Source organism: Rutidosis leptorrhynchoides, chromosome 1 (assembly GCF_046630445.1).
Source record: "Rutidosis leptorrhynchoides isolate AG116_Rl617_1_P2 chromosome 1, CSIRO_AGI_Rlap_v1, whole genome shotgun sequence".
Classification (NCBI taxonomy): Eukaryota; Viridiplantae; Streptophyta; class Magnoliopsida; order Asterales; family Asteraceae; genus Rutidosis; species Rutidosis leptorrhynchoides.
In genome coordinates this window covers 283,585,975-283,596,700 of record NC_092333.1, presented here as the reverse complement: position 1 = coordinate 283,596,700, position 10,726 = coordinate 283,585,975, and positions in this window count along the sequence as shown.

Below are 10,726 nucleotides of genomic sequence, written 5' to 3'. Positions count from 1 at the left end.
TTGGAGGAGTGATCGGCCATGGCCGCTTCCACGGCGGTGGCTATCATTCGTTGTAGAGCTTGTTCGGGAGTCTCATGGCGTGGCACACGACGAGGAGGCATTGTTCCTTCAAAACACAAGAATACCGTTGATTAGTATTCTTAATAATACTAACCATGATATGGAATAAGGATAGAGAAAAATTTTTCCTTGACTCGCCTTAAATTCTTTATGTCATAATGTCAGAATGTTCATGTGAGTCACCGTAATATAATCCCGGAAATTATATTACCCTAATTCATATGTGCATTCGACACTAATTCATATAGTCAAGGTGGCGCATCAATTGAATCAAGTAACGTGAGATTAAGATTGAATAAGAATTTGATATGATAGACGAGTTCGAGTATAATGCACAAGTAGTCAAGTAATTCCTACTTCAAGTCTATATGCCGGTTGTAGTCTAGACTCACCAATGTACCCTATGACTCGGGGTTGACACCAATGAACTCTAAATCCCTACAACCAACGCTCTGATACCATCTGTAGCGACCCGACCAAATCATGTTTGACGACGCCGACTACTTCGGTCCCGTTGCGTGGTCATAAGTCTTTATTATGACGTTTGACCAAAATTTGTCGCATTCATTTCATAAGTGAAAGGATGTTTCAAGTTTACAAATGTAGTTCAAAAGATTAGTTACCATACAAAGTTTAACGTACGAATGAAACCTATGCGACACAATTTAAAGTAGTCAAAAGACGCTCCAACTATGCATGCATACTCGACATCCAAGCAAGTATCAAAAAGAGTGCTGAAGCATGTATCAAGTAGCTTTCAAGGACCTGAGAAAACATATAGAAAACTGTCAACGAAAACGTTGGTGAAATCATAGGTGTTTTGGTAAACGTTGCATTTGAACCACAAGATTTAATATAATATGATTATCAAAATCATTTGCATTCCAAAGTTTTTATTTGTTTCGCGGGCACCCAATTATCAAACTTAACTGTTTTGCACGCTTTGCGTAGTGTTAGAACATACACTAGACCCGAAAATATATTTCATCCGCTAACGGTAGCGAACCGTCCGAATGAGGCTCGTCAAGCCCATGTGATCACATAATATAAGTTCACGTTTACACCCTGCAAGTGTAACTAATGATAATTGAATTGAGGCTTTTTGTTCAAACCCATACGTGGAATGTTCGTTTTCGTACTTGTGTTCAATGTATAAAAGTATGATACGTATATGTTTCTCATCCCATAGTTTAAAGCATAAAAGTTGTTTGAAAGATGGGACTATGATCTCACCTTGAGTGCACGTACGAAAAGTACTTCAAAAAATAATGTGTGCGAAGGATAGTGCGAGTCTTCACCAAAACAAATAGGTCGTATCAATAACGGTAAACACGATAGGTCAAAGACGTTCAATTAGTCCTATGGCTCGTTACGACTCGATTATGTAGCATGTGAAATCAAATTGTCAAGTTTCATGCAAGATACAAGTATAGAAACAAGTTAGGAAGGTTGCATAATCATTTGGTTAAGTTTGACAAAAAGTCAAACTGTGGTCGGTCAAGTCAACGAAAAAGTCAACACGTTCGGGTCGGGTCCCGAACTATTTTTCTGAGGTTATTAATCATGTATGAGCATGTTAGGACAAGTTACATGTGAATCGGAGGTGCGTAGCATAGCAAACGTTATTCAAAAATCGACAAAGTTGGACAGACCACTTTGGCGCGCCGCGCGGGTATATGGCGCGCCGCGCCATTACCTGTGCAGAAAATTCTGGCAGTTTTTAAGTTTTATGCACGAACCTAACTTCAACCAATCACCATTTATGACTCGCAAACAACCAAAGCATGTATCTTATATCATCGGAAAGGTATTTTGACAAGGAAAACAACTAAACACATTTCATCCATCACATTTACTTTTACAACAACCAAAATCACATTCAAAATTCCTCATTAAATGCACTCAAGTTCATAAATGAAATTCGATGATTCGGCAACCAATTTATTTGAATGATATGCCGTTTCTAAGGTGATCAAGCATACAATACAACCTAACACTTACAAATAACATTTCATGTCATTCAAAGCATCAAAAGTTCATTTCAAGTTCATCAAACCCTAACCCAAATCCACCAAAACCAATAATCAAGTTTATGAGGTTTTCTAAAACAACCTACACATCAAATTGAAGCTAGTGCTACTAGTAACACATTTAATACTTGCACTTTACCATAAAAACAACATTTAAGCAACCAAATTACCAAATCAAACACACCAAAGTTCATATTTAAGCTAGTTACTTCAAATAACGAAATCGAGCATATAAATCATATAATCATGTTAGACTTGAGCCATAGACACTAATTAACAAATTTATAAGTTAGAAACATCAAGAACACAAAATCTAGTGATTTTAGAAAGTTACCCAAACTTTATGAAATCGGTATGGAATCGAAGAGGAAGATGAGAGGATTCCGAATATGCAATTTGTTTAGATGGATGCTTGCTCGATTTGATTTGGATGATGAATCCTTGAAGTGGTGTTTGAGAGATTTGGTGAAAGTATTAGAGAAAATGGAAAAAGAAAAGGAATTAATGAATGGATGAGAGTGAAGGGTTGACTAGTTGACCTAGTCACCTCTTTGCTCTCTTGGCAACAATGGTCCCTCTAGTTTGGTTGCGGGTGCGTGAATTACCTAAACGAGATATTTTAAAACGCGTATTAACGAGGGATGTCATAATCATATAACGAACTTTAAATAGTTAAACGGAAAAGTAAACGAAAAAAGGCGGGATGTTACATTACCTACTCCTTAAAAGAAATTTCGTCCCGAAATTTAAGTAGGCGTAGTAGTCGTTGTTTCTTCCTCGGGGTCTTGCGTTTCCGGAGCCGGGAATAAATGAGGGTATTTCTTTTGCATTTGATCTTGCCTTTCCCAAGTAAACTCGGGTCCCCTTTTGGCGTTCCAACGGACTTTAACAATCGGGATTCGGCTTTGTTTCAATGTCTTGACGGAGGTGTCCACAATTTCAACCGGTTCCTCCACAAAATGAAGTTTGTCATCAATAGTAAGTTCCTCGAGAGGGATGACGATATCGGGTTCGGCAAGACACTTTTTCAAGTTAGATACATGGAAGGTAGGATGAACGGAGTTCAATTGAGGCGGAAGATCTAAACGATAAGCAACGGTTCCAATACGCTCCAAGATTTCAAAAGGACCAATATACCGCGGATTTAGCTTCCCGCGTTTCCCAAAATGGATTACACCCTTCCAAGGTGCAACTTTTAACATGACGCGGTCACCGACTTGAAATTCAAGGTCGTTGCGTCTTTTGTCGGTATAGCCCTTTTGACGACGGGTTCAAGCCTTGGCAGGGCCAATATGTATTTTTTTTGGGCCGATTTAGATGAGGTACTCTTCTTAAAATCATTATTATTATTTTTATTATTATTATTATTATTATTATTATTATTATTATTATTATTATTATTATTATTATTATTATTATTATTATTATTATTATGATTAGTTATTGTTATTATGATTAGTATTATTATTATCATTATTATTAATACAAAGATTAAATATTATTATTATTCTGATTATAATTACAAAATTGAATATGATTATTATTATTGTTAAGATAAGTATTATTATTTTTAATCTATCATTATTTTCATAAAAACTATTAATAACACTACCATTATTATTATTAGTAGCATTAAAATTATTATTTTTATCATTATAATTATTACTAGTATTAAAATTATTTTTGTTATTATCACAGGTACAAGTATCATTGCTAGTATTATCATTACTAATAAAGTTATTATTAATATTAATAAATCATTATTACCAGAACTACCATTTTTAATAAATAAATGCTTTGTACATAAAATACACTTATTACATATACACTAATTATAATAATATTTCATATAACCATATATCAAACATATTATATTTTTATATAAATACTTTCATACAATAAATTATTGAATTTAATATTTAAAACTAATCATAGATATATATAGATATAGTAATATAACTAAATGTATAGATATTATTTATTTTAAATGCATACAAAATAAACAAATACAACGTAAGATATAATATATAAGTAAAGTATATATATTTTTAATGAAATTTAGTATAAATTCTATATAACTATAAACATATAAAATTTATATAATTAATAAATGAAATTATGAGATTTCTATTATATGTTTTAATAAATATACAAATGATATAGGTTCGTGAATCCGAGGCCAACCCTGTATTGTTCAATATAGTCATATGTATTTTTACTACAAAATACATTAGGTGAGTTTCATTTGCTCCCTTTTACTCCTTACATTTTTGGAACTGAGAATACATGCGCTGCTTTTACAACTGCTTTATTAAATGCTTTTGAAATATATTTTGAACTACGAATACATGAAATGCTTTTATAAATGTTTGACGAGATAGACACAAGCAAAACATTCCTCGAATGAATTATTATGCAGACAGAAGTTCTGCGGATTATTATTGAATTATGTGGAGATGATAATTACCACCATTGAATTATGTGGACATGATAATTGCCACCATTGAATTATGTGGACATGATAATTGCCACCAATTGATATGAATGTTATGTATCGAGAGAATGATTTTATACACAGGTTATGTGTATGTTATTTTTGTGCACGAGATATGTGTACGGTTACTAAGATTTATGAAAGATGATTTCATACACAAGAAAGGTGTACTGTATTTAAAAGATATCGCATGTACATTACATGTGGGTATAGGATTCGGGCCCATTTGTACCATGCAGGATTTAAATCTTGTGGTCTATCAAAATGATGAATTTTATTGTTTTATGATAAACCTATGAACTCACCAACCTTTTGGTTGACACTTTAAAGCATGTTTATTCCCAGGTATGAAAGAAATCTTCCACTGTGCATTTGCTCATATTAGAGATATTACTTGGAATCATTCATGACATATTTCAAAAGACGTTGCATTCGAGTCGTCGAGTTCATCAAGATTATTATTAAGTCAATTATAGTTGGATATATTATGAAATGGTATGCATGCTGTCAACTTTCGATGTAATGAAAGATTGTCTTTTCAAAAACGAATGCAATGTTTGTAAAATGTATCATATAGAGGTCAAGTACCTCGCGATGTAATCAATTGTAATGTATTCGTTCGGATGGATTAGGACGGATCGTTAGAGTTGGTATCAGAGCGGTGGTCTTAGCGAACCAGGTCTTGCATTAGTGTGTCTAACTAGTAGTCGTTAGGATGCATTAATGAGTCTGGACTTCGACCGTGTCTGCATGTCAAAAGTTTTGCTTATCATTCCTAGTCGGAAATCATCTGCTTATCATCCTTAGAAAATTACCTGCTTATCATTCTTAGTCTAGACGTGTCTTACTGCCTCTATTGCATAGACAGTGTATAGATAAATTCATATCTTAGCGTATCTGTTATTGTTACCTTTGTTTGACAGCTTCCGTAGATTCCTTCGTAACTTATAGGATTTTAGTATTATATATACATATGTAAATTATGTATTGTAGGGTACTAATCTATATCCTATAATCTATTTCCTATCAAAAATCCTTCATCTGATCGTACGAGATGAATCCCTCAACCAGTTCAAATTCCTCTGATTCCGACAGCTATTCCGATATGGAGTTTCACCTAAGCTCCGAAAGCAGTGTCACCAGAATGAATCAACCAATCATCTATCCCCAATTCATCTGATGATTTCGTAGTCGACCTAATCAATGGAGACGCAAAAAAGGCGATCCCTTCCACCAACCGAATTCACCTCTTGACAATGAACCTGAAACGTTTACCGGCGAACCTGTTCGAGACACCATTTCCTCTCTTATTTCCAGAGTATCTCGTCATGATTATATACTAAACCACAATTCTAAACCTTATTCATCCGCTCGTTCCGACTGACAATCATCCCGGAATAATATAAGAAGTCAACGAGCTTCGTGCCCGAGTTGTAGCCTTGGAAAATATAATGCAAAACGTACCAGCTTCAACAACATCACTAGCACCAACAGTATCACCAATATCAATACCAGTACCACCAATAACCCAAGCTTCAACATCACATGCCTCAACATCTCATTCTGTACCTCGAGTATAATCATCGTTCTACGTGACGTTCTACATCTTCGTTCTTCATGATGATTATGTAATCTCTAATATTTTAGAGATTATGTATTCTAGTTCAAACGGTAAATCAAATGAGATTAATATTATATTAACTCATTTAATCCATAATTACATCTGAAGAAAATATATATGTATATATGTTTTCATAAAGATTGTAATTAAAAATTCTTTTGTACAAACTGTTAATGGTGAAAATATTTTAACGGGTAGGTAATACCCGAGGAATATTTAGATTTCACATTAATAAGTTACACTGTACATTCTTCGAATTTGATTCAACGATCATTTACTATTCTATTTACAACCACCGATATACGTATCCGTTCACCAAAGAATAACTATTTTCATTCAAATTCAATTTCATATTTGGATTTTGATCTATCGGAATCCAACAAGTGGCATAATGAAGAAATAATGGACACAATAAAAATTGATTAGAAACAGACTAATTAACAATATGAAATTTTGTTAAGAAACCACGCTAACAAGATCCTAGCTAACTGTTCCTAGCTAACTGATTACATTTTATTTATTGCAATTTAATTATCGCAATTTACATTCTCGCAATTTTATTTATCGTCATTTAATTTCTGTTATTTACTTTACGCACTTTATTTATTGTCATTTAATTTTTGTTATTTATTTTTACGCACTTTAAATATCGGGACACGTATACAAGGTTTTGACATATCATATTGACGCATATATATATTATTTGGAATAACCATAAACACTCTATATGCAGTAATGCGGGAGTTAGCTATACAGGGTTGAGGTTGATTCTACAATAATATATATACTTTGAGTTGTGATCGAGTCTGAGACGTATACGGGTCACGATACGTATTAATTAATTCGAATATTATAAATTAAACTATATATGAATTATTGGACTGTTAACTGTGGACTATCAACTGTGGACTAATAACATTGGACAATTAAAATGAATTAAAATATTGATTATAACATATGAAACTAAACAATTCTTTAAGTTTGCCACTTGATTTCATCTTAAACCTCATTTGTATCTTGACGATTACAATCTGCGATTCAAACCTTTCATGATTCTTGAAAACACCTCAAACGAGAGGATAAACCAAACGCACTTCATCTACGGAAGAAAAGAATTTTTCATATAGTTATGCACCTGAAAAACTCTCGGAAACTGAATAAACGTTTAACACATAACTGTGTTAATTCCTTTAGTGTTATTATTACCCAAAATAACTTTGCAATCCCTTTCCAAATTTGCCAATTTTGTCACAGCTCCAACAAGTCAACTTCGACTTTTCACTCGGATTAGCTTATTATAACCCTGATATATAAGTTGTCTTTCGTCATCGATACCGGGAAACCGTTTATATCTCACCCCATTAGCAGTAAATTTACCAACAACTCCGTTAATCTTTGACTTTCCGAGAAATCACTATGTTCAGTGAAACCCTATCATTCACTCATTTACATCTTATAACGAGAATTGCTATACCAACTACCGGGAATTAGCAATCAGTATTTTGAAATCTCGCAGCATGTCTACATCAACAGTTATATGTACACATATAACATTTATCTCTTAGAATTATGATCTTCAATTCTGAAATTCTGAAAAACACCCAGTCTACAAATCAATACCACAAATTCTGAAAAAGCTGAATACAGCATCAAAAACTGTACACGACCTTAAATGTCGAAAGTTTGATGATAAAGAATGGAGTATTGGAAACACTCAATAGAAAATTTAGTACTGAAAAGCGGATTATGCGAAACTATGAAGGAAGCCGTGGACAAATCACAAAGAATAAGTTTGACTTCAAAGAATCCAAATGATTCAATGCTTGCTGAAGTCTTTAGTGAATATCTTGCTCCATACTCTAAATCCTTGCGGACAATAGTCTCCATCAACCTCTAATCTTAGATATTCAAAGATATTATCGTATCTTTATTATAAATATCCTCGATATTTTTGAATATATTTTCATAACTAATCTTATCTGAAATCATTTATCTCTTTGAGCTATCAGTGTTACATCATATGAGAAACTATTAGTTTCTATATTCTGTAAACTTTCGAGTTTAAAATACCAATGTTTTTAAGTAGTGTTGGGAAATGAAGCATGAATTAGTATAATATAATGACACTTGATCAACGTGATTATATTACAGTAAGTCATGCTGAGTTTGTAACGACCATGGATTTTTCAACGTTTATTTATTAATAATTGTTATTATTAATACTTGTAATTTAACGAATGTATGTTATTACATTTACTTGTTACCATGATTGCCCGTACTTGACTTTAAATGCCCGAAACGTCTTTGTGACACACGTATATTACTCGAATAATATTTTTAGAATATTATTTACATTCATGATTAAGTTTTATTAATCATTTTGGTTAACTATGGATATTAGTTAATTACTTGGGCTTTAATTGGATTTATTTGATAACTACTTGAAACTTGGGCTTTTATTAATATTAGTGGACTTGGAAGCCCACCCTACTTCTTAAGTGGACTTATTAGCCCATCTCCTTCATGTAAGTATTACTTTAGGGATTAACTAGTTAGTGAGAATCTAGTTACCATTTACTTGCACCATGTTCCCATGCAAATAACTCTAATAACCACTTTTTTAAACCTTTACATGCATGGAACTAGTGGACCAAATCCTCCCCCCTTGGAACCCCAAAAACCGTCGGCCAACTTGTCAAGGGAAGGGTTTTTGTTTCAATTTTTGTAATACTTATTCACATATCCTCTCATTCCAAAAACACACACAAATTATTTGCTTTCATTTTCTCTCATCTTTTGCTCTCAAGTGTGAGTTTCTTTCAAGTATTCTTCTCCTTTTCTCCCTTGCAAAAACTGTAACATTACATCTCATCATCATCAATCTTTGTTTGTTGTTTACTTGTTCATATTATGGTTTACTTACTTGTTGTTGTTACTTACTTGTTACTAAGAATCAAACTTGTTAGTTTGATTCTTCATATCAACTTGTTCTTACAAGACATACAAGAACATAAACTTACTAGTTTATGATTCTACCTTTAGTGTTTTAAAAGATTAAAGTTCATGAGTTAAAACCATACTTGAAGTTCATGATTAAACTTAAAGTTTACTTTCTAAAGATCAAGACTTAGGCTTGAATCTTTAAAAGTATGAAACCCATGAACTTATTAACTTGTTTATTTAAGTTTATTACTTCATATTATGCACTTTAATTTCATGTTTATTGGTTTAAATGGTCAAGTATTACAAGTTAGTCTTGATCTCATACTTCTTGAAACTAAAAGTTAACTTTAAGATTTCAAGAACATGGAAGTGTAACTCTTTAGTTATAACTTCATACACTTGTGTTAGATTTAACTTAATAACTTTAGATCTAGACTTTTGGGTCTTGGATCTTCAAGATCTAACTAAGAACTATGTTCTACATCTTAAGATCTTGATTAGTTAGTTTACTTTCTAGTTTGTAGTTGATAATGCTAAAAACGAACATATATTTCATAGCATTATTCCTCAAGAAAGACAAGCTTTTAGTTGCAAATATTCTATTTACAAGTGATATTCGTTTAAATAATAAAAGGTGAAGACAAAAGACAGATTCGACGAATTGAAGACGCAAATGACCAAAAAGCTCAAAAGTACAAAAGACAATAAAAAGGGTTCCAATTATTGACAAGAAACGTCTCGAAATTAAAAAAGTACAAGATTCAAAACGCAAAGTACAAGATATTAAATTGTACGCAAGGACGTTCGAAAATCCAGAACCGGGACATGAGTCAACTATCAACGCCCGACGCAACGGACTAAAAATTACAAGTCAACTATGCACATAAATATAATATAATATTTAAATAATTCTTATAATTATTTAATATATTATATTTATATTGAAAACCGTCGGTAAACAAAGAGCCAAGCTTGTGTGAACTGTAAAAAGTAAACTCCGCGACTCGCGGAGTTTGAAGGCCAAAATGGCCGCGAGTCGCGGAACCCCAATTTCAGAAACTCCCTATAAAGCTCGCGCATTCTGATCGTAAAAATCATCTTTTTCTTCTCCTCATTCATACGTAAAATATATATATATATATATATATTTATATTTTAATTTTAATTATAATTCTAATAATAAGGGTATGTTAGCGAATGTTGTAAGGGTGTAAGTCGAAATTCTGTCCGTGTAACGCTACGCTATTTTTAATCATTGTAAGTTATGTTCAACCTTTTTACATTAATGTCTCGTAGCTAAGTTATTATTATGCTTATTTAAAACGAAGTAATCATGATGTTGGGCTAATTATTAAAATTGGGTAATTGGGCTTTGTACCATAATTGGGGTTTGGACAAAAGAACGACACTTGTGGAAATTAGACTATGAGCTATTAATGGGCTTTATATTTGTTTAACTAAATGATAGTTTGTTAATGTTAATATAAAGATTTACAATTGGGCGTCCCTATAAATTACCATATACATTCAATCGGACACGATGGGCGGGGTATTTATATGTACGAATAATCGTTCATT